The 22,012-nt window shown below is 39.8% G+C and overlaps 1 protein-coding gene across 4 annotated transcripts in view; it reads left to right on the top strand.

Moving 5' to 3' along the window:
- Positions 1-10,651: 10,651 nt before the first annotated feature.
- KMT2E (lysine methyltransferase 2E (inactive)) overlaps positions 10,652-22,012 on the top strand; it is a 91,312-nt gene continuing 79,951 nt past the window's right edge. For 3 of the 4 annotated variants that reach the window (XM_004739570.3, XM_013060332.2, XM_013060338.2), the window contains exon 1: positions 10,653-11,004. The gene's annotated coding sequence lies outside the window, so the exon portion shown is untranslated. Of the gene's footprint in view, positions 11,005-22,012 lie in introns of all 4 variants that reach the window. The other variant, XM_013060341.2, reaches the window with a different exon arrangement.

The following is a 22,012-nucleotide window of genomic DNA, read 5'->3' as shown; positions in this document are numbered from 1 at the left end:
ACAGGGTTAAGACAACCCATCTCTGGAGCACATAATACAAGACTTCCACAAAATGTTACATATACAGACAATTGCATACAATTTTTCCTTATTCCTTAGACTATGAATCCTGACTTTTGATGTTATTAGAATAGCTCCTGTCATTGAATTTTTAAAGGATTCTTCAATCACCCATCTGATGTATCATGGGAATAAAGAGAATAGCCACAGAATGTCTTGCACAGATGTGGACAGACAAGTTGTGTTTAGAACAGAGCAGAAGGGGAGGAACTTGAGAGTAATGAGTATTTCTGCTGCCTTTTCAGGTTTCAACCACAGAATTGGGGGTGCATTTCTTGCATATCTAGAGTAGTTTTTGGAAAGCCTGTTGGTTCAGTTGGAAAACATGAGACTCCTGGTCTTGGGGTTCTTAAGTCTGAACTCTGCAATGAGTGATTACTTAAATAAAACTTAAAAAAAAAAAAAAAGTTTTCTTTAGGAAGGAGTGGCTTACCTTACCACAGCCTTCCTTCGTGAAAAATGTGAATACTAGGGAGAAAACTAAACTGGAGAAATAGGTTCCCTCTTTATCTAAAAACATCAGAACTTATCAGAAAGACAATGGGAACCAGGCACTGGTCATAATGTGTAAGTGATGGAGAGGTGCAAATCGGTCAGAGTGAATTTATTTTTACATGTAAAAGGAGAGGTTAATAGGGGCGCCTGGGTGGCTCAGTTGGTTACATATCTGCCTTTGACTCAGGCTGTGATCCAGGAGTCCTGGGGGTCAAACCCCACAGTAGTCTCCCTGCTGGGTAAGGGGGGGTTCTGCCTCTCCCTCTGCCCCTCCTCCCCCGCTTTCTAATAAATACATTCTTTAAAAAAAAAAAAAAAAAAAAAGAGGATTATAAATTCCTACAAGGTTAGTTAAGTTCTGACCCTCCTTTAAGATTTTAAGTGTCCAAAAAATCAGTAGCAATTTTCCCTAGTTCAGAGTTGAACATATAATAACTAAACCATCTTTTTTTTTTTTAAAGATTTTAATTATTTATTTGACAGAGATCACAAGTAGGCGGAGAGGCAGGCAGATAGAGAGGGGGGAGGAAGCAGGTTCCCCGCTGAGCAGAGCCTGATGTGGGGCTTGATTCCAGGACCCTGGGATCATGACCTGAGCCAAAGGCAGAGGTTTTAACCCAATGAGCCACCCAGGTGCCCCAATAGCTAAATCATCTTACACACACCAAACATTTGGGTTGTTACTTTACTCCTTATGAATCAAGTCACTGATGGCTGAAGCAACCTGGTTTGAAAGAGTTAACCAAGCAATGTGTGTTTTCCAGAGTTAATCATAACTGGTTTATGCTATTTTACTTTCTAAAGAAGGAAGAAACCTAAAGGAGGTGATGAATAGTGAAAACCTTGTTTTATTTTTAAGATTTTATTTATTTATTTGACAGAGAGAGAGAGACAGTGAGAGAGGAAACACAAGTAGGGGAGTGGGAGAGGGAGAAGCAGGCTTCCTGCTGAGCAGGGAGCCTGAAGCGGGGCTCCATCCCAGGACTCTGGGATCATGACCTGAGTCAAAGGCAAACGCTTAATGACTGAGCCACCCAGGAACCCCTAACTGAAAACGAACTAAAATCCTATCCTAAGACAACTTGGCTGAAAAAAGTCTCCACTTATTAGAGAGTCATTTAAATTTTTCTTAAGGGCACTTTAAAATGCTATCATTTCTGCATATTACAATAATCTAACAGTAAACGGTATCCTTAGGATAGTTATGAATAAAATATTATTATTATTTTTTAAAGATTTTATTTTATTTGACAGAGAGAGATCACAAGTAGGCAGAGAGGCAGGCAGAGAAAGAGGGAGGAGGAAGCAGGCTCCCTGCTGAGCAGAGAGCCCGATGTGGGGCTAGATCCCAGAACCCTGGGATCATGACCTGAGCCAAAGGCAGAGGCTTTAACCCACTGAGCCACCGAGGTGCCCATAAAATATTATTTTTACTATAACTAGCAAGATTCGGGTAACTAAGTATGGTATAGAATTTCTTTTTACTTATTCATTTTATTGTTTAAAAAAACGAGTATAGTTGACATATGTTACATTAGTTTTCTCTATACAAGGATTTGACAAGTTTATTACACATTAAGCTATGCTCTCAAGCATAGACTACTGTCACCATACAATACTATCACAGTATCACTGATGACATTCCTTGTGCTGTGCATTCTTTTCTTGTGACTTTTATTCCATATAATTCAGCCATCCAAAAAAAAGAGAAAGAAATCTGTTCCCTTAGATCTAAAATGTGAACATATCCACTTTGTTAGATCTATTAAGAGTGAACACTCTCAGCTTTAACACTCATCTTCTAAAACTACCAAATTTAAAGCAATTATTTTTCTTCAAAGTCAGTTCTTTTTTCAATCCAAATCCAGGCAACATGCATGGATGTTCTTCTAATGTCGTATGTACCACCTCCTCATATTACTCCCACTCTCAGACTCTTCATCTACATTAAGGTAAGGGCTCTTAAGTATCAGTCCCTTCTCCCAAGGTTGAAGGGTAGGTAAGATGTAAAGATTTAAAACAAGTCCTAACACACTTCACTGTCCCGTCTCTCCGCTTAAAACTAAGTTTTCATTCAGATGGTGTAACCCAGACAAAGAATATAAACTTTAGCTAGGTCAGAGTGGTGCTGAAATCACCTATGCCAACTTCAGGTAAGTAGCAGCCCTTAACAAAGATAAAGTATACAGTAGTATCAAATATGTTTCTGGCCACTCAGCATTCCTTTTGGGGGATGCGGGGATTCACTAGCAGTTAAGATTTTGAGTGCTTCCATAGGACAACTTCTCTCACTCTTGCTATACTAGTATGAGTAACCGAATACAGCTTACCTTACTAATTTAAAAAAGTCCTGTTATTAATTCCATCTGTTATATCCTCACTTATTAACCAGGGATCTTTCCTTTCTTTAATGTTAACTGTTAGCAACAAGCCAACCTATACAAAAAAGAGACGGAAGTGGCATTAAAACTGAGCTAAATTAAGGGCGCCTGGGTGGCTCAGTGGGTTAAGCTGCTGCCTTCAACTCAGGTCATGATCTCAGGGTCCTGGGATCGAGTCCTGCATCGGGCTCTCTGCTCAGCAGGGAGCCTGCTTCCTCCTCTCTCTCTCTGCCTGCCTCTCTGCCTACTTGTGATCTCTCTCTGTCAAATAAATAAATAAAATCTTAAAAAAAAAAAAACTGAGCTAAATTAAAACGGTAGAATAAAAATTGGGAGAAACTAGCAAGTAAACATTTCAGACACAAATGCTTCGAACGTTCTAATTACCAAGTAGTTTATCTAGCCAACCTAACTGAAAATGTAAGGGCTGGGAAATATGTTTCCTGTGTCTTAAATATGGTAGGAATGCCAATTACTGTATTCAAATTAGAGTTGGTTGAAGTTTCAATCTGTCCCAGGAACAAAGCAATCAAAGGGGAAAAACCAGATCACAGTTTTAAATTTGAGACACAAATATCAATATACTTTGGGAGGGACACTTTAAAAAATATTTTTTAGGATAAGGAATAGTAAAGTGATATAATCATTTAGAATAAGCTTCTATATAATTTAACTCGATTTAAGTTTTAGTTTTATGAAATATCATTTACTCTAAGTCGATAACCAATCTATTAGGACCAGTACTGTTTAAGAGATAGTTGTTCAGTGAAGGTATATTCTGTACCTTGAAAAGATAAGGCTGACTGTTTTGTGGTGTGCTTACAAGAAGGAACCAACAAACAAAAAACCCAAATCCAATTTTCTTCTATAATACAAAGACAAGATAAACTCTGCATACTTCGGGGCGCCTGGGTGGCTCAGTGGGTTAAAGCCTCTGCCTTCAGCTCAGGTCATGATCCCAGGGTCCTGGGATCCAGCCCCACGTCAGGCTCGATCCCAGGGTCCTGGGATCCAGCCCCACGTCAGGCTCTCTGCTCCGCGGGGGGCCTGCTTCCTCCTCTCTCTGCCTGCTTCTCTGCCTACTTGTCACCTCTGTCTGTGAAATAAATGAATAAAATCTTAAAAAAAAAAAAAAAAACCAACTCTGCATACTTCAATGCTTATGGCAAAGAGAGGCAGCGATTGGAAAAGCCATAAAATACTTTAAGACAAAACACAATCACAAGCTCTAAATAGGACAAGCAGAGCTGGGAAACTACGTCCATTCAGAAATTTTGTTCTGTAAATTACCACTCATTATGAGTAAAGAAAGGACCTCCAATAGATTTCTCAGCTCTTCACTGACTCCATTTTTACATTTGATACTAAAGTTTATAGTTCACACTGAATGTTAAAGAGCCCATTTTCTACATCTACTGTTAAATCATTCCAGAGAACACTATAGTGGGCTCTGTAAGATTTTGCTAGCTTCCTGTTTGTTTCATTCAGGTGAAAGGAGAATACTATTAGTTTCTGTATTTTCCAGGGCAAACTCCTTACTTAGATGTTTCAGGGCGCCTAGGCGGATCAGGCTCTGCTCGGCAGGGAGCCTGCTTCCTCCTCTCTGCCAACTTGTGATCTTTGTCTATCAAATAAATAAAATCTTCAATAAAATAAAATATGTTCCAAACTCGAACAGTTAGCAGGGAGACTACTGGCCTGATTTTTTTTTTAAAGATTTTATTTATTTGAAGAGGCCCCAGCCAAAGGCAGACAGCCACCCAGGCACTCTCTTTTTTTTTTTTTTTTTAAAGATTTATTTGGGGGCGGGGCAGCTCCATCTCATGACCTGAGCTGAACCCAAGGATCCATGCTCAATGACACTCATCATACCAAGCCACCCAGGGACCCCTAAGCCTGATCTTTTTGAATACCAGAAGGCAGTTAACTTCAAAATGTTTTTTTAATACTCTGAAATAAACCTATCTTTTTCTTAAGAAAACCAACCAAGTTGACTCAAGGTATCCACAACCCTGAAAAGTTTTTTTGAGGACTATTTGCAAATACGAATTTCAGGTTTAGTGTTAACATAAATAACATCTTGCCCAGAAAGAAAGAGGTAGCATTAAATCCATTTTTCAGGAAGTTAAACGAATCACGTGGCAAGTTCAACTGTAACATTTTAAGGTGTATTTAAGGGTTTAAGTTAAATCCTCAGACATAAATCTTTTTGTTCTAGACTTAGACAACACTAAAGTCAGGGGTTGGAGTGGGGCAGAGGAAAATTCCATATAAAAACAAAATCCAGGGGGGGCGCCTGGGTGGCTCAGAGGGTTAAAGTCTCTGCCTTCTCCTCAGGTCTTGATCCTAGGGTCCTGGGATCAAGCCCCGCAAGGCATCGGGCTCTCTGCTTATGGAGGGGGGGGGGGCGGCTTCCTCCTCTCTGCCTGCCTCTCTGCCTACTTGCGATATGTCAAATAAATAAACAAAAAATCTTAAAAAAACTGTTTTAAAAAAACAAAAACAAAACAAAAATATCCAGTGAAGACCCATATAATTCAGAATATTTTCTTACTTTGAACTTGAGCTTCAAAAGATAGACAATCACTATTCAAAAATACCCTAAAAGCTTTAACAACAGAAAAAATTGTCACCAATGGTTTATAAAGCTCAAATCTGACTCTTAGAATTCTTTTTTTTTTTTAAAGATTTTATTTATTTATTTGACAGAGAGAGATCACAAGTAGATGGAGAGGCAGGCAGGCAGAGAGAGAGAGAGAGAGAGAGAAGCAGGCTCCCTGCTGAGCAGAAAGCCTGATGCGGGACTCGATCCCAGAACCCCGAGATCATGACCTGAGCTGAAAGCAGCGGCTTAACCCACTGAGCCACTCGGGCGCCCCCTGACTCTTAGAATTCTTACTGAGGAGCTTCATTTAACATGCAATTTTAATAAGCCCTATTATTGGAATGCCAATCTCATGATACATAAATACATGTAGGTACCAGAGGCTGTCACATGGACACTTATAAATGACAGCAAGAAAAATGATAAAAACTAAACTCATGGGGGTCCTCTGCTATCAGAGCAAGCAGTACTGAACACTTCGATAAGGCCCAAACACATCAAGGAATTAAAAGCCCAAATAACAACTAGTGTTTATATACTGAAGTTAAAATGTCCTCTACATTTGAGAAAGATGATGTTGAAAAATACGGCCAGTTTTTTTCTTCCCTTCTTTTTTTTTCTTCCCATCTTTTTGCAGTCAGAAATATTCCACCAGCAGCGCCGTCCCCTCTTTCACCTAAGTCAAAGGGGAGGAAAGCTTGCCTATGAGTCTTCTAATCCTTCCTTTCCTCATCAAACCCTGGTACTCAAGTGTGCTTTTGAAAAGTGTGAAAGCTAGGTTTTACATTTTGCACTACAGTTTATTAGTAGACTCTTATCTTAAAAAAAAAAATACCCCTCCCCAACACGGGTATAACTGAATGCCAAACAAGTGTCAAGCATTGGGCTGCATCACTATTTAAAGAACGATTCATATGACTTGGGAGCTAAAATATGAAGTTTCAGGAGGCAAAGTCTCAAGTTACCCAGGAGTGGGAAGTACTATGGGTGGAATGGACAAAGACAAACGTATGAAACAGCACTCCAGGTGTATTTTATCGACTAGGGGATGTCTGCCACCTGGAGCCAGTTACAAAACTTCCAATTATATAACATGATAATTTGAATCAGATTGTAAGAAGGCTGGGGTATGGTTTCCTCAAATAATTAAAGAGAATGAGAAGCAAAAATATTTTGAGGGAATGGGTGAACAAAGTTCTTTGGAATCTAGTACCAAGCTCAGTATTTTTTCAGTAGTTTAGGAAGACTTTGCCCCCCGCCCCCAATACCTTAACATTGCATTTACAGCTTGAGATAAAAATTTAGGCTTTACTGGAGTCATAGACAAAAATGAAATTGCCCAGAGAGAACATATAACACAAGGAGGTAGTCAAAGAAATAATTCCAAGTAGTATTTAAAACACCACAGGAACATGGCAAAAGAAAAACTACAGCTCAAGATGTGGCAATTGGGAATAATGTAGACATACTGATGAAAAAGACAAAAACATGGGGCACTGGGTGGCTCAGACCGTTGAACCTCTGCCTTCTGCTCAGGTCATGATCTCAGGGTCCTGGGATCCAGCCCCACATCGGGCTCTCTGCTCAGCAGGGAGCCTGCTTCCCCCACCTGTCTCTGCCTGCCTCTCTGCCTACTTAAGATCCCCCACTGTTAAAAAAAAAAAGGTAAAATCTTAGGAAAGAAAAACAAGGATACTTCTATTAGCTTGAAAAATGGTCTCTCTTCCTTATTAAGGCAGAGTGATGCTAGGAAGACTGAAAATTACCTTAAAAACCTGACTTCAGGGGCGCCTGGGTGGCTCAGTGGGTCAAAGCCTCGACCTTTGGCTCAGGTCATAATCCCAGGGTCCTGGGATCTATGGAGCCCCGCATCAGGCAGTCTGCTCAGCAGGGAGCCTGCTTCCTCCTCTCTCTGCCTACTTGTAATCTCTGTCAGTGAACTAAATAAATAAATAAATAAAATCTTTAAAAAAACCCAAAATTAAACAAAATAAAAACCTGACTTCAGGGGCGCCTGGATGGCACAGTGGGTTCAAGCCTCTGCCTTCAGCTCCGGTCATGATATGATCCCAGAGTCCTGGGATGCAGCCCTACATGGGGCTCTTTGCTCAGCAGGGATCAGCCTGCTTCCTCCTCTCTCTGTGCCTGCTTCTCTGCCTACTTGTGATCTCTGTCAAATAAATAAAATCTTAAAAAAAAAAAAAACAAAACCTGACTTCATATTTGGTCCCTTTTTCCTGAGCCAAAATAAAAGTTGTTATGACAGTTTAGGGAGACACAATTTATACATGACAAATCCTCCAAGTTATTCAAGAGTTCTTAAATGCAAAGTGCCCTTTTTCTATTCAAAATGGATGAACACAAAAAAACTCTGAACTCTAAAATCTTCGTACTACTTAATATTTACACTTTAATTACAGGCTTTTCAGTTTATTCATACTGTTATTTCAATGAAAAAGCCACAAAAACTAGCAAGGGTTTAAGTATAAACAGAATCTTGTTTTCACACTACCAAGTCTACAACTAACACTATAGGAAATAACATAACCTTGACCTGAGTTAAACCCATCTTTTCAGGTCTAGCAAACATTTCCTCCTAGCACAAGATGTGTCCTGTCAAAAAGCAAGCCAGGTTTCGGTGCAAGTATCTTTGTTTGTGTAACTCCCTACTCTCAACACCACCGGAAGGGAGAAGCTTTTTCAATTTTCACCAGTTTAGTTAAATGGCTATTATGCTTGTCTGTCCAAGTGGGAATAACCAAAAACAAAACTAGTATTTCTTCCTGAACGTACGAATATAGGCCACTTAATAACTTTTGAACTAAAGACCTTCAACTAACAAGGTTTCGGAAACTGTTACTTAAGTCCCACACTTCCTACAGAAGTGGTTTAAAGAGGTAGGCTTCATAATGGTGCAGGAATCTTAATGAGTAACATTTACCGAAAGTGATTTCATCTTTTATTTTTAAAGACCATAGATAAGAGGGCAACAGAAAGACAAAAGTATTGAAAACATCCTTATTTCATGTAGATTACAACAATAGCAGCTTTTATTCTGTTATTACTAATCACTCCTAAATTTGAAAAGCGTATCCACTAAAATGACACATTCTTTTAGAATATACAGAAGGGAGGATATGAGAAGTACACAGGAAGGAACAGAAAGCCTGAAAATGATCCTCAAAATTCAAATGGTAACTTTTAGGAAATTTTAAGTGTTCCTGGGTGTTACTTACACCTTTTAAACTTGCTTCCAAATACACGAAATATTTTTCCTCTGGGATCTGAGAAACCTAACGCTTTCTCAAAAAATAACTGATAACTTCTTGACGTTGTGGCCCAGCTACTCTCTCTTTTTACTCAGTCCAGCGGCCCTTAGGGACTCGCAGATGACTGCGACTCCAACACTAGGAAACTGTCACCTTACGTAAGAACTTTGCAAGGAGAAAGGTAGGTAAGAAAATAGGGCACCAAACCTCCACCACCAACAGCCGTCACACCCCGTAAGGAGTGTCCCTCCAGGGGCTTTCCCCCGGGAGCCGCAACTGTAAGCTATATGGGGGAGGGGAACAGCTCTCAGTCATCTCTTCCTCTTCAGGCCGCCAACGCCGACCGCACCACAGTCTCCTCCGCCCAAGCCCTTTCCCCTCCCCCGCCCCAGCCTGGGTCGGAGCCAAACCCCACAGGAATGCAGCCCGGTCACATGCGCTGCGGCGGCGGTGGACGTGCCTCTCCCCCCGCGCCCCAAGGAGACCCAGCGCCATCTTGCCCTGACGCAGTTACAAAAGTCATGGGAGTAATTTCGTCTCCTCGTCCGCGCCAGCGCCCCAAAGTTTCGGAGAGGCCGAGCCGGGGCCCTCACCTCGCGCAGGGACAGGAGAAAATACTCAGGGAAGAGCCTTGAGATTCTCTTCGCCACTGCTTGGGTTCCATATCAGCCGCGGCAGCAACGATCACCATCGTCACTTCTCCCTCTCTGCCTTTGCAACAGCCTCCCCCGACCGCTCTGGCCCCACCCGCTGCTGCAGCATGAGGTCATCGCTAGCCAATCACGACGCGCCCGACAGAACACATCAGGCACTGATTGGCTGCACGGACCGCCTCTGCCTCTCCCCACTTCGCGTACCAAGCGCTCCTGGTCTCTGCGGAGCGAGAAGACGGAAACCGCCATTTCGGGGGAAGACCCCGAAAACAAGAACAAGAATCACCGTGTTATTTTAGTGGGGAAACCCTTGTTTTATTCTTTGGCTTCCCCCTTTTTTCTTCGAGATAACCGTCTCTCTGTCCCTCCCTCGTTTAATCACCACCACATAAAGGAACTCCCGCTCCCCACCCCGCACACTGTCCCGCCGGCGGGGAAATCCTTCCCCTGGGCCAAAAGAAGTAGGAGGCAGCGACGGCAACTGCACCGACGGCAACGGCAGCTTTTTACCCCGAAACACGGTGGCAGGAAAGCGGCGCTGACGGTGGCTGTACTTTTCCTGCTGCTTCTCCCCCCGACCTCTTCCGTTTCTCTCTCCTCCATCGAGACGGCGCTGGACGCCCCAGCTCCGCTTTTATCCGGTGCCCGGAGTCTGCGCACTGGAGCCTCCACAGCCCCTAGTGGGCGTCGAGTGACACCCCAACCGAGTTCACCCAGCGCTGGAGGCCAGACTGAGGAGGGGGAGGGGAAGACTGAGACTGAGATGGTTTGGGGAGTGGGAGAAAGTGCATCGCTTTAGGAAGGGGGGGGGGTTGTTCCCAGGGCCTACAGTCCTCATCCTTCCACCCAACAGTGGCGTGCCCAACGTCGCCGATATCCAGACTTGAGGGCTGCTCAAGGAGAAGGGGTAAAGAACCAATCCCACCAAATACGAAACTTCCCAAACCTTCTGTGAATAGTTGAATGCATCTGTTGTGATAAAGACGGAGGTTCTGCCCACCTCTCTGCCTCCAGTTGGCTATCTTCAAGCCTCTGTGGAAGAGGCAACGGCGGGCGGCAGCCCACAAGCAAAATGGCGGCGGGCAGCTTCGTCCCCTCCCCCTCTGCCCCTGCGGAGCGGGGCGGGCGGGCCCCGTGCACTTGCCGCCGCCGCCGCGGCCGCCGCCGCCGCCGCCGCCGCGGCCGCCGCCGCCGTCGCCGCCATTTTCCCAGAGCGAGAGGCAGTGACACTGAGCGGGCGCAGGGGGCCGAGTCGGAGACCGTGCCTGAGTTCGGGAGCGGCAACAGAGGGGGCATAGACACTCTGAGCAGCCTTGCCGTCGCCTCTGCGTTCCTGTTGACTGTCTGGGTGCCCCCTCCCCTACTCTTTGATTGCTGGTGAAGAGGCTGCGCGCTGCTGTTTGGGGAGGGGGTGTGTGGAGCCGGGTCCTGTGTCCGCAGTGGCTGCTGTTGGGGGGTCGTCTGTTCGCGGAGGTGTGGAGAGACTCCCTGGGGGTCGAGCAGATAACGGGGTTCGGGTGTCTGGTGTGTGAACATCACAGGTCAGTGCCTGTCGTCTCCTTGGGAGTTCTTGGGGTTTGTGGGGTGGAGGGACGCGTGTTTCAAGGGGGAGGGGGCTTTCTCATTTTTATCCTTTTGGGAGGGGGTTGGGGGGAGTCGACGTTGACTCTCAGGTGTCTGGGCTGGAAGAAGACGCTGCTTGTTTGAATAGAATTTATCCTTTCTCTTCCCTGTCCCTAGAAAGGGAGCATTATGGCGGGTTTTAGGGTTGGGGAAAGGGGAAACTGGCAGTTAAACCCCCTTGAGAGTGGGAGTTAGGGAGGGGGCGCACTCCTCATTGGCAGCGGGTTAAGGCCGCTTGGGTGAGGAGGGAGGCTTGTGACTGTTAGTAGGGTTTGTGTCGAAGTGGTCCCAGGAGCTGCCAGTCTCCCTTTCCTCGACCGCATCTTGTTCAGGTGCTGAAAAACCGTATAGGCCCCATTTTCTTCTTCTTCCATTAATTGCCTGGTATTCTCTGGTGCAATTACCTAGTAAATACGAGGGGGGTTAAGAGGACGTTCTGGGTCTCTATCTTCCTTTGTGGGGGAACGAGACAGCTCCTCATCCTCTCCAGGAGAGGGTAAACCCGCCCCTGAGGTGGTCACCCCAGTACCCAGCCTTCTCAGTCTCCTCCCCCACTCTTCTTGCATTATCGCGGTCCTTTACTGTACCGCAGGCTTAGAATCCACAATATGGCACATTTCAGAAAAGCTTATTTTGACCAAAGGGATTGGCACAAACACTGTGGCAGCAGATAGAGAAGAGAAACAAACGGTTCACTGTGCTAAACGGGGGAGGGGGGAGAGAAAAAACAATCCGGAGTGCTCTCTTCCACTGGCCTCAGTTCCGTAGAGATAGATCCGTTCTTGCTAGACTCTTAAGAATGAGACAATTTAAAGTCAAAGAGAAATCGCTAGAGTTCGCTTTGGAGTAAACCCCGGGTTTTGTTTTGGTTTGGTTTGGTTTTTTGGTGCCTATTTCCCCTCCTTTTAGAGATGTGAATAACGTAAGGTGTTGGAGTTCTGGAGACCTTGGAGAGAATTAAGTGAGGTGCATTCAACTCTAGGCTGGAGACATCAATACCTAACTGGAAGATAGCCCCGTTTTTTCCTTTATTTTCCGAGATGGGAAGTAAAAAGTGAAATTTCCCTCTTTTGTCCTTTACAGATTCTAAAAATGGCGGCCCCAGGCTGATGTTGTGGTAATCTAATCAGCTCGGGTCCTCCACACCCCATGCAGTGCGTTTGTCTGCAGCATATTACGGGCTTATTATGTTTACATGAAAAGACTGTGCTTCTTTTCTTCCCCAGATAGTTTACAAAAATGTGTTGATTTTACTGCAAATTATAGTGCTGTGTTTTAGTTGATTAATTTTATTGTTTTTCCTGAGAGGCAAATAAAATGACACCACTTTCGAAAAAAAAATTAAAACACTCAGGTAGCCTTAGAAATTCAAGTAGTGAGGGTAGGTACTCTTAAACATTAAAAAAAAAAAAAATACTTGGGACAAGGAATAGTTTCTTGCTCGGTTTAGTGCAAGTGTTTTTTATTCTGTGCTAAAGTAAGTTAAAATGTTTAATAAGTGTGTAAGTGTAACATTTTGTGGGACTACATGTTTTAATTTAAAGTGAAATGTTTCCCATCCACTTCTTGACCAGTTTTGTGAATTTTGGTTTTTGTACTCTTTCAGATTAATTTTTAGGGAGCTGTACAAACAAGCCTAAACCTGTTACTTCGCTGGGTGTGGAGATGCTTGTTCTTCTCATTATTTTATTTTGCATCCATTTTTCTCACGTATTTCAGCATTCCTTAAGAATTTTCCAAGTTATCTGTATTTCATGAAGTGCAGCTGCACAGTTTGCTATCTTTTAAAATTGTTTTATAGCATATTATTGTAATTATGTAAGTAGAAAAGTAAGGCTTTAGTTCTTGAAGCCACCCCCGCCATGCCCATTTACCTATTTTGGGATGTGGAACTTAGTCTGTTTTAATGACTTGAAATGAAAGCCATACCATAATATAGGGTCTTGAATCCATTTTATTCTAATTTCAGAATCTACTAGATTGAGACAGAAAATTAAATGGTGTCATTTACCAGTATTTGAAAAAGTAGGAATGATTAAAATTCACCTCTATAGTGGGAGGTTGATGTTTTTGGCTTCAACTTAGCAGTGAGTTTTCAGTGGGGCCATTAATGGCGTTTAATGACCAGTCTGATATGGAATAACTGAAAGATGAGTGCCTTTCAATCCAGTAGTTCTTAAAAAGGTTGGGGAGTATACACCCTTTAATGATTCTTTTATTCCACTGTAAATTCTGCTCTGATATTTACAATGGAACAAGAGAATCATGAAGTTCATAATTGAGCTAGTTTACTTTTTGTTCTACAAAATAATCTTAGAAATAACTGGCTTAGAGAGTTTCATCATGGAAGACTGAGCACATAACCTTACTTAGAATCTTTGAAATGTATTGTAAAATGAAATATTAGTGGATAGTTGGAGTTTGTGTAGGGGTTTCTGGTCAATACACATTTTTATTATGCTCTGGGTGATCATGTAAGTCTAGGTCGTAACTTTAATGTAAAGATTTGTGCGTTTGTTTCATAGAGTGTGTGGTTAAGATCTGTGGTCCAGAAGGTTGGTACTTTAACTTACTATTTAATGTAGGAAATCAGTATACTCTTAGGGAAATTTGGTTTATGTAGCCAGGGGAGGGAACACTGTCTACACCCATTGTTTTTTCTTGATAGTGACCTTGATCAGGTCTAGACACAGAGCATTTGGACCTACTTGGCTTCAGATAAACAATACCAAGTTAGAAATTATGAGAAAAGCTGCCTTCACGCTATTGCTTTCCTCATACTGGGCTGCTTCATTGCCTTTGGTTTTTTTTGTTTTTGTTTTTGTTTTTGCTTGTTTTGATATATATTTAAAGGATATTGTACTTTATTTTAAATGGTTAATTTATAAATAACATGGTTATAAATGTTTGGCTTTTGTTAATGTATACCCCATTGACTGTGTTTTAAATTAGAATTGTAGAGGCAGATTTATTAAAAGGTTAGGCAAGGTTTTTTCTTGGTGAGTTTTGATACAGTAGGTCTGGGTAAGGGGGGAGACGAGTCAAATGGTCTTTTGTTAAGAGTTTTGAGGGATTAGGTGTTTATCTGTTTAAGTGGATTTGTGAAAAATTATAACGTAATTGGAGAGCAAATTTATTTTTAGAGACTATATTTTGATCGTACTTCCCTTTTGTTGTCAGTGTATGTTATAGGATCCCTTTGATCTCAATTTAAGTTTAGAACCTTTACAGGGCTCCTCCATTTCCCTTCAACTCTTTAGATCTCTGATAACTCTCACAATTTTGGCTTGTCTGTCTTAGAGCTTCCAGCCAGAGGATTTTTACCATGTATACCACAGTAAGCTCTAGGACTTCTTGGATCTAAAATGAGGAAGTGAGGATAAAAGCCAATTAATAATTTAGGAGAAATTCTTCTTTTAACACATACCTTAGTGGTCTTAGTGAAAGTCTAACTTTTAAAATTGGTTTCTTATTTCTAAGAATAATGTACCCATTTTCATGCATCAAAGCCTTACACCTATAGGGATTTTTTTAAAGTGTGTTACATAAATCCTAACAGATCCGCTTTTCTGGAAGTTAGTACTGGGACTTAAATGTGTGCTATCATTGAGTGTTTAAAATGGAGAAAATGAAAAAGACTTGGAAGAACTGTCAAAAGGTGCTAAAGAAGTATCAGTGTGGAATTTTTGTAAAAGATGCTGTTTATTTTTTAAAATATTTTCATAGTGTATAATTAGCTTTCATTTCCAAAGGATTGATTCACAGTAGAGAGTAGGTGCTCAATTATTTGTTGCATTTAAAGCTTTCATTTAAGCAGACACATCTCAAATATTCTGGGTAATCAGGGACTGTTTCTTGTGATATGTTAGAATAAATGTTTAATACTTGTATTCAGGGAGAATTTTTAATGTTAGCTATAGAATTATTTTTACTTTATGGTAAAATTATTCTTTTGTGTTGACTGGCAAAAAAACAAGGATACTATTTTAGATGTTGCTGTATAAATGTTAGTTTTTAGGCTGAGTTTAAATTGGAGTAGCTTACTGTTTCTTTTTTACTGTCTTTTGTAACGTACAAGTGTTGGGAAGAGCCTTTTTAAAAAAATATTAAATGGATAATACGTATTAAATTCTTATTTAATATGGAAGAGGAATATTTATGGTTGAAAATAGTTTTTTAGCACACCAGATTTGAAGTAACAGTATTTAACTAAAAATCTTGCTATTGCAATTAAATTAATTCCTAACTAAAGAGAGAGGTAGGAATTAACCAAAAGATTTTTTTTTGTTGTTAATTGTGAGCACTCATGCTAAGTGCTACATTAAAAATCAGATGGTGACTAAAGCTAATTTAATTAGATGTTATTTGTGTCTTTAAGAATATAAGAAGTTTTTATTAACCATTAGTAACAAGGATGCTTTTTTACTTAAGTCAGAGTCAAGAAAATAGTTGGGTCTTAAATTTCACTTGATAAATATTTTCCCTTAATATGACATCAGGTCGTTCTTCCCTACAGACAGCTCATAAATAAAATTGTTTTTAGGTAGTTTACAAAAGCCATTTTTGTATTGTTAGGTGAATTTTCCAGCTTTACTGGAAAATCTGATTTGATTATTTATAAGAACTATTTAAGTTGTTTGGGATCTTGGACTTTTCAGTGCAACAGCTCAGTCAGTTTTTTTGATGTGTTGAGTTATGCCATCAAAACAAGATACTATGGCTTTCCACACATTAGTAATCTATAATATAGTAATTCATTGAGTAAATAATCGATTACTTGTCCATTATTTCTAGTTAAAATATTTGTTTTTGCATTTTAAAATTGTCCTAAGTGTGAAATGTGGGTTTAATTAAGACAGGACCTGAGAAAATTATTTGTGCAACTTTCTTTATTTGAGTTGTACAGTTGGAGAAGAGAGAATTTTCTAGCAACTCTTAGATGTTTGCTTAATTTAGAGTTAATCTGAAGGAAAAAACATCTTCGTCCTGAAGTGTATAATTGAGAAAGAACATTGAGTAATCACACCTGTGTTATAGCTAACTTTGTTACAGCATTTAAGGTCTGAGCCTATAGCAATAAAGTTAACTAATGGAACAGTGGGATTGAGATAGTTTTGGTTTGTGGTATTCATAAGATAATTTTAAATTTCAGGTTCACAGAATTAGGTTAGCTAACATTTTCTCTACTACCAGAAAATTTTTTTTTAAATTTTATTTATTTGACAGAGAGAGCGATCACAAGTAGGCAGAGCAGCAAGCGGTGGGAGGTGGGGGGAGCAGGCTCCCTTGCTGAGCAGAGAGCCCCATGCAGGACTCTGTCCCAGGACCCTGAGAACATGACCTGAGCCGGAGGCTGTCTTAACCCACTCAGCCAGCCAAGTGCCCCTAAGACCAGAAAAATTTTTAGTGTTTAAATCTATTTTGACTTTTGTTTTCAAAAGGTATTTATAACATAATTTTTACTTAAAGACTAACTGAAAAAAATTCCTCTTGTTTTTGTATGTTGTTTGAAGAAAGGTTTCAGGAATTTGAAAACCCATTTTCTCTTTAATGATACGTGACTGACTGAAAGGTTGAGACTGCTTCATTAGCCATATATTGATGAGGTTCTGGGGTTGGTCTGATACATAGTAGCTCTTCTTGAGAAAGTAAGATTGTTCCTTTTGAATTATTTGCTTTTCTGCTGCTTTTTAAATGAAGCTGCATAATTGGCTGAATTGACACAGCCCTGTTATATCTTACCATTAAGCCCCCAGCAAAACCATCTTTTTCAAGCACAGACAAAAGATTATTTCTACTTCTCAAAAGCCTGCTGTTTTAGAGTTTGTTTGGATGCAAGGTACAGAAATCAGCTCCAGCTAGCTTAAGTAAAAGATTTGTTATAGAACTGTAGGGAAATCTTAGAGAACTTTTTTGAAGAAAGTACAGTTAGACCTCACAGGAATTGGCAAGGTGTCAGTGAACCACTGTTCTCCATCTTGATCCCTTTAATTAGCTGTGACTGGTTAAGGAGATGGTGGTAGAATGAGTATTTATGGTGTGGGGGAGTTTGCTTGGGTGGAGAGCAAGAGAAGGACACTTAATTCATCGTAAAGCAATTGCTTTTTTCCCCTGGATGTTCATGTGTACTTCGGAGGGCCTCTGAAACTAAATAGTGTCAAATGGATGATTCCATTTTTTAATTTTAAAAAATACAAATATTGTATATAATTATATACACATATGCTAAGGAATACTGCCAAAACACCAAGATTTTTTGTTTTTTTTTTTTATTTTTAAATAATTTCAGGCTTACAGGAGTTACATGAGTAGTAACAAAACTTCCCTTAAGCCCTTTACTCAAATCCCCTCGTTTTTAACATTTTGTCTTATTTACTTTATTATTTTCTCTGTTGATGTGAAAAGAAATTCTTAACTATTTGAGAGTAGATTGCATATATGATGCTGTCTTATACTTAAGTATGCATTTCCTAAGATCAAGTGTCTTAAGTAAGCAGAGTGGTTAAATTTAGGAAATTTAGCATTGATGTAATACTTTTTATTTAGACTCTTGTCCATATTCCATTTTCATTGGTTCCCAGTTATGTCCTTTATTAGCACTTTTTTTCTGGTTCGGTTGCCAATTCAGTATTACAGATTGTGTTTAGTTTTCAGGTCTCTTAGTCTTTCATGATATTGGCAGGCTAGTCATTAAAGCAGTGTCCCTCAGTTGGGTTTACCTAAGGTTTCTTCATGATTAGATTCAGATTTTGGATTTTTTTCTGGAGTACTAGATAAGCAATATATGGGTTTTTTGTTTTGTTTAATCATCTGGATGCATTTAATATGTTTGCCCCTTATCAGTAGTTCATTTTAATTGCTTGGTTAAGGCGTGGTGTAGTTTCTCCATTGTATAGTTACTGTTTCTCTTTTTGCCATTATTAAGTAATTTGTGGGAAGGTATTTTTGAGGTTGTGTAAATATTCTGTTCCCTGTCAGACTTTCCTAGATTCAGTGTCTATTGGTGATTCTTGCCAGAATAAGTTTTTACCATGTGGCTGCAAACACACCAAAGTTTTTAGCAATGATTTGTGTCTGGGTAATTGGAATTGTGGGAGTTTTCTTTTTTCTTGTCTTTCTGTGAGACAGATGGATCGTTTTTGAAATCACACAGATTAAAAACTACTTTAAGGAAGGAAAGTGTAGATAATTTGGATAGTGTCAGATAGTGTCATTTTCTACACATGGGATTTAAAATAGCTTACTGAATGCTGTCCTAATTTGAAATTCAGAATACAGAAAATAAGTACATAGGTTGTTAAATTATTTAATTATAGTGTTCTAATTACTCATTTAGTTTTTAGAATTATTACTAAATGAGCCTTGAGTTAGAATTGTTTAGGTTTATGATTTGCTGCTAACACTCGCATTTTGATATCTGAGACAATGCTAAAATATATATATATATACATATATGTATTTTTAAATTTTTCTTATTTGACAGAGACACAGCGAGAGAGGGAACACAAATGGGGTGGTGGGGGGGGGGAGAGAGAAGCAGGCCTCCCGTTGAACAGGGAGCCCAATGTGGGGCTTGATCCCAAGATCCTAGGATCATGACCTGAGCCAAAGGTAGATGCTTAACAACTGAGCCACCCAAGTGCCCCTGAAAATATATATTTTAATTATGGTGTTATTCCCCTTTCTCCATTAAAAAAAAATCTTTGAAGTAATTCTTTTGAAAATTTTTTTTCTGAAATTATTGAGATAAGTTTTAAAAACACATGTTAAACATACATGTTAAAATATATTTAACAAACATATATGTTAACATATATGTTAACATATAACACATATGCAAGTTTTTTAAAGGATTCTGTTTATTATTTATTTGACAGACAGAGATCACAAGTAGGCAGAGAGGCAGGCAGAGAGAGAGGAAGGGAAGGAAGCAGGCTCCCCACTGAGCAGAGAGCCCAACGAGGGACTCTATCGAAGGACTTTGGGATCATGGCCTGAGCTGAAGGCAGAGGCCTTTAACCCACTGAGCCACCCGGGTGCCCAAGTTTGCTCTTTTAAAAAGGATTGGTGAGATGGTACATTTAATATAGCAGAGCATCAAACATCTGTAACTCTTAGAACAAAGTGCTGTATGATTTTTTGGAACAAATGTAGTACTTACTGTGGAAAAGTTCATTAGAACAAGAAAAGAATAAACAGGGAAAATACTTATTCAGACTTTAATTACATTATAATGATACTCATCAATTTGGCATATTTCTTCTTAATGATAAAATACTGGTAGTGAAATTGGGTGGTAATTTGAATATTTTACTGATTTAGGCCCTGGGTAACATACTGAATGAAAATTACTAATTTCTTTGGAAATTTTCAGAGAAAATTGGGAGAAGAAAATTTTGAGACTTGTGGGTACTTACAGAGTGGAGATTACATTCTCTAAAACTTGAAATATCCTGATAGAGAACATATTTCAAAATAGGATTAATGAGATGATACACTTGAATCAGCATTTTGTAGGGGCTTAATTAATTTAAAACTCATTTTAATCAACTGTATCTGTGTCTTAAGAGGATGAAAGTTCAGTTTGTAGCACTACTAAATTATATTCCATTGTCTTAAAAAAGTACAGGGTGAGAGGTGCAAAACAAATCTCATGATGAACTGAGGATTTTCTTTTAGGCCACAGCCCGCATGCTGGTTATGTAAAGTAGCATCCTATTGACTGAAGCTAAGAAACTAGAGTTAGAATTGATTTCTGAGATTTTTTTTTTATTTTTTTTAAAGATCTTTATTTATTTATTTGACAGAGAGAGATCACAAGCAGGCAGAGAGTCAGGCAGAGAGAGAGGAGGAAGCAGGCTCCCCACTGAGCAGAGAGCCCGATGTGGGCCTCGATCCCAGGACCCTGAGATCATGACCTGAGCCGAAGGCAGCGGCTTAACCCACTGAGCCACCCAGGCGCCCTGATTTCTGAGATTTTTATTTAAATATTTTTCACTGTGGTCCAGGGACCACATGTATTATTTACGTGGTGCTCACTAAAGCAGACATTCTTGGGCCCCATTCCAGACCTACTTAATCACATCTAGTGGAGTCTTGAATTTGCATTTTAGTTGCTAGCCTCAGCTAGTTTTTACAGTGTTCTAGCTCTTCCCTTTTATTTTGCAAGTAGAACAGAAACCAGGGAGGTTAAATGATTTTCCTTAGCTCATATAGTTAGATAGTGGTTGATCAGGGATTAAAATTTAGGTCACAATTCTTGATATTTAAACTTTTCCAGGAAACCATGCTGACTGTTCTCTTGAGAAGCCAATTTTTAGATTATCTGAATGAAGGAATACTAGTCTTTGTGCAGTGTCATGTGACAGACTATGTTTTGTGTTTCTTTACATCCCCATTCAAGATTATCTGTTGGTTTCCAGAACCCACGTGTTATTTGGATGAGTCTCGGATTAGAATTCTAGCAGTACAAATTGTGATCAAGGTTGATGAGTCTTGAATGCCAGGACAGAAGATTATGGACTTTATGGGAGAGCTGCTGAAAAATTTGTTTTGGGGAGTGACATACTAAGACTTGATTATCCCCTCCAATTTTTAAGATTATGAAAGCAGTATATATTCTTATATATGACTCAACAATACTTCGTTAGAGGCAGTATTGCCTAGGACTTAAAGTAGAAACTAGAACCGTAAGGTTGTATTGCCTTATGGACAAGTTACTTATCTTTTAGTGCCTTAGTTTCTTGATCTGCAAAATTGAGATAATAAATAGAGCCTATCTTACAGAGTCGTTTTGAGAATTCATTGAGTTAATAGGTGTACAATTCTTCATTAGTTCTCCAGCTGTTTGTATTGTAGCTGTTCCTGGAAAAAAAGTGAGTTTCTGATTCTATCCCCATTGTTTCATGTGCTGTACTGATCACTGTTTATAGCTTTTATATATGTATATATTTATACACACACACACACACACACACACAATTTATTTAAATTTTTTTGTATATTGTGTTTTCCCCAAAGCCTTTTATATAGATATTGTAGAAGATTCCTTAACTTTCACTTAAAAAATATTAGTGCCAGGGATCCCTGCATGGCACAGTCGGTTAGGTGTCCACTCTTGCTTTCAACTCAGGTCATGATCTCAGGGTCCATTTTAAATTAAAAATACAGTGTTTAAGATATATGTAATTTTTTTTTAAAGGAAGACATTTCCTTTTTTTTTCTTTTTTTTTTAAAGATTTTATTCTTTTATTTGACAGAGATCACAAGCAGGCAGAGAGGCAGGCAGAGAGAGAGAGGGAAGCAGGCTCCCCCTGAGCAGGATCCTGAGATCAAGACCTGAGCTGAAGGCAGAGGCCCAACCCACTGAGCCACCCAGGCACCCTGGTATATATAATTTTTAAATGAGTCTCCACATTAACTGATGAACTCACAAATTTCGAATTCCTGTTGTTTATAAATCCAGATTTTTGAGGGGGGTTGTATCTTAGAAGTCTTAAAATGCTCTTTCATGCTGACATCTTGATTTCAGACTTTGGTCTCTAGAATTGTTTATGATCATGTGCTGTAGCATCCTTAAGAAATGAATCTACCCCTCTATATTCCATTTACCTCAGTGAATCCCGTTGCTAGACAACACACATGCAGCACACACATATACACACAAATAAAAATAATTAAAATGCTGTTTCAGAATCTGTGATTTGTCCTACTGGGGTTTGTAGAATTCTGTCTAAATGAAATCACACATTTCAAATGTCTATGGAATTGAATAGATGCGCTGATCTGACAAGATCCCGTAACCTTTATTGTCTTGTGAGATTTACTTTCTTTTTGTGAGATTTACATTCATTTCTTTAGGACTCTTCTGTTAATATTGTAAACTAGATTCATTTAGTGGCAAATAGTTGAACGCCCTCTAATTGA

This window comes from Mustela putorius, unplaced genomic scaffold (assembly GCF_011764305.1).
Source record: "Mustela putorius furo isolate JIRA1106 unplaced genomic scaffold, ASM1176430v1.1 tig00003845_pilon_pilon_pilon, whole genome shotgun sequence".
NCBI classification, from domain to species: domain Eukaryota; kingdom Metazoa; phylum Chordata; class Mammalia; order Carnivora; family Mustelidae; genus Mustela; species Mustela putorius.
This window is presented reverse-complemented; position numbering and strand designations above follow the sequence as displayed.